Source organism: Myotis davidii, unplaced genomic scaffold (genome assembly GCF_000327345.1).
Source record: "Myotis davidii unplaced genomic scaffold, ASM32734v1 scaffold630, whole genome shotgun sequence".
NCBI lineage: Eukaryota > Metazoa > Chordata > Mammalia > Chiroptera > Vespertilionidae > Myotis > Myotis davidii.
Window position 1 is genome coordinate 8,570 of NW_006282083.1, and position 3,625 is coordinate 12,194.

Here is a 3,625-nt window from a genome sequence, read left to right on the forward strand (position 1 = left end):
AAGCATATAAAGTAAGTTTTTAAAATGAGGCACATGGCTTATTGCAAACGGTGTATTGAGCATTGAAAATAATTCATAAACTCCGAATATGTGAAATGCAAATACCCAGAGTATCACTCACTGGCAGACGCCCCACAGGGAACCAGCACTTTGGCTTGCCTGGTGTCCCTGACTGGACACATGCCCGCCCCCCTGAGAGTTTCCTATGTGAACTTGGTTCTGAATCTTTGCAAGTTCCTTTCTGAAGGAGACTGAAATTCCTATAACATTCATTTAAACAAAATATATGCATATATAAATAGAACATATTTATTCATTTCTATTTGACAAAGCTTCCCATGTAATGTCAAGTATATTAAATCGGCCTAATTTAGTTCAAAAATATTTCTTTTAAGAAGAGAGAATAAATCCTTGAGTTACTCCAGGGCCCATTGGAATGACTCAAAGTCATCTCTTGGTTAAAGTCGTAACATTTTAACTTTCTGAAAGATTGTCAAATATACTTAACCAAAAGATTATATCATAAACTCTTTGTAAATCTAGGAAAAAACATATATTTTATGGTAATAACTCTAAAAGACATTAATCAAACTTAAACCGGTTTTAATATTAAAAATTTTGTCCAGACCACAGAATTCTGCTTATTTATAAGTATTTAATATCTTTTTAATAGGGCCAATAAAATATTGTTATTTCAAAATACCTAGGTATTAAAAATTATTATTTTTACTAGAGGCCCAGTGCATGAAATTCATGCACAGGTAGGGTCCCTAGGCCTGGGCGGTGATCAGGGCTCATCTGTGGGGCGACTGGCGGGGCGATTGAGGGGCTCCTGAGAAAAGTCTTGAGCACGTTCTGACATGCTGTTGGTATTCAGGAGTTTACACACGTGCCAAATGGCAGTCACCCCAACTAGACTGTTAAGACAAACTGGAATTTATATTGGGAATACAAACACTCAGCCTGCATAACCCAGAGTAAAAGTGTCACACCCTTTCTTGAAATAAAAATGCTACTGAGATTAATGCATATCATTTCATCCCCAAAGCAAACTGGTTTAATTCATTCAACAGATATTTATAGAGAGCACCAAGAACATGGGCAATGGCCGTTCGGTGGGCGGGAGAGTTAGACAGCCACTCAAGGAAACACCATGAAAAATGCTGATATCAAGAGACTACTGTATACCCATCTTTTATGCATATTCTCAATTATCCTAAGCATCTTCATTCCATCATTCTTCTTGGAGAACTTCTCAGTATTGGAAACACACTTGATGTGGTTGTGCATCTGTTCTGTTTTTGTAACTGCCGTCAATCTAGTATTATATTTAGTGGTGAAACCAAATGCATCCAGTAAAAGAAGTTCATTATCATACAAGGTACCCAGATTTGTCTTGTTTTGTCTTTCATGTAATTTTTGTTCTATATGGAGCACCATTAATAGAGCTGGTGTTGGAAACATTTTTATTTGCAGTGATCTTGTCTACTTTTACTACAGTACCTTGTTTGTGTTTGTTAGGACCAAACCTCAAAGCATGGCTAAGAGTTTTCAGTAGAAATGGAGTTACGTCCGTTTGGGAGAACAGTCTCCAGATCACCACAATATCTAGTTTTCTAGGAACATCGCTTGGAGCCTTTCCTATTCCACTCGATCGGGAAAGGCCATGGCAGGTGTGGCCCATCTCCTGCACGCTCAGAGCGACCTTTGGCTATGTGGGTGGCCTCATTATTTCACCGCTCTGGATATACTGGAACAGAAAGCAGCTTACATACAAGAACAATTAAGTGGAACAAAGGAAGATTTTTTTGTGTGTGCAGATTCCATAAAGACTGTGCAGAAATGTATATGGTCTAAGCCAGGCAGTCCCATTTACAGCACTGTTTTTTTTATGTAGTTACATGATGTGATTGTAGCTTTTTAAACTATGAAACCCCTCAGAGATTGTACCTTCAAGTTGAAATAAAGTATTTATAATAGATTGTGGCTTCAAAAAAAAAAAAAGAACATGGGCATTGATGATTTAGCGGTAACAAACCACAACACAGACCCCACTCCCTATGAGCTAACACTCAAATGAGAAAATATTAATGGACATTTACACTTCCAATCAGGATGGAGTAACAGGGACCAGATTTACTCTCCCTCCTGAAATAACCAAAAAAGAAAAACAGAAATAACACACAAACCAATGGACATCAGGTAACAAAAGACAGTGATCCTGTGGGGTGGAAAACAAACTTCGTGAGGCTCACCCACTGCCCCGAGGGACTGTCCAGGCTGCACAGGGAGGGACAACCCAGGCAGAAGCCATGGACTGGGGTGCAGGGGACAGAGGTGAGGGCGCAGGGAGAGCAAGGCAGCGGGAACTGGCAGGTCAGAGCACCGAGAGGAGACAGCTGCAGAGAGCTGTAGAGGGACCTCTCCTGATACTGGTCTGGTACCAGGAGAGGTCCCTGCACACTCCAGAGGACACCTGCTGATGAGCATGCAATGAGGCTGGAACAGCACTGAGCACTTACACAGGTACCTGCTCCCACCAGATAGATAGGAAAATTCATAATTCATATGGCATGGGAAACTCTTTCCTTAGTCCTGTGACATAGCTTGTCCCACACTGAGCCCTCTTCCAGGCCTGCCTATAAATTACAAAAGACCCATAAAGATCAAACTATTTCCAAGTAACTTAACTGCATCCCCAAACAAAAGTAAAGAACATTTGTAATACATACCCAGTACCCAATGAGATAGAATTCACAATGTCTGCATTCCAACAGAAAATTACAAGGCATGCAAAGATGACTCCTATTGAGCATTTGTATCCAGAATTTATAAAAAAAACTCTCAAAACTCAAAAATAAGAAAGCAACCCCAGCTTAAAAAAATTGGCAAGATAGGGAACCAGGATAGCAGCATAGGTAAACACCTGAATTTGCTGCTGCATACAACCACATTAAAACTACAACTAAAAGACAAAATGAATATCATCCAGAACCATGGGAAGGCTGGCTGAGTGGAAATTCTACAACTAGAAGGAAAGAGAAAAGCGCATAGAGTCTGGTAGGAGGTGCAGAGGTGTGGAAGTGTGGAGGTACAGAGGCACGCGAAAGGGGCTGGCAGCTGGGTATGCTGTTGTCTTTTTCAACCGGGAGGGAGATACAAGTTCCCAACTGCTCTGAACTCCAGTTATGGGTGAGAATTTGGGGACCCAGACTCACACGGAGAGAAACTGAACTGTCTGGCATCGAGCCGTAACATGAGGGCGGCTTTCTCGCAGAGGTGCTTGCAGCGTTCACTGTTCCTGCAGGGGGCCACGGGACACAGAGACCCAGGGGCCTATCTGGGGCAGAGCTGACGGCAACCATTGCTGTGTGCACCGCCTGGTGATTCCCTGAGACCTCGCCCCACACAATTGACAATGCCACCCAAGCTCTGTGCAGAGGCTTTTGCATACTAATGGCCTGGCCTTTCTCCACCTAAAAACCTGTCAAACTGTAGCTGGGTCAGAGAACCCCAGAGCTTCCAAAAGAAGGCCTAAGGCTCACCAGCAGCCTGCATTGCTTCACAGCTGTGCCTCATCTGGGCACCTCCAAACCCCAAGCAAACAGGAGGAATCTGCAGATCT

At 42.5% G+C, this 3,625-nt stretch overlaps 1 pseudogene; it reads left to right on the plus strand.

Annotated features, from left to right (window-relative positions):
• Positions 1 to 1,099: 1,099 nt before the first annotated feature.
• Positions 1,100 to 1,979, plus strand: LOC102768554 (annotated as a pseudogene).
• Positions 1,980 to 3,625: the final 1,646 nt, after the last annotated feature.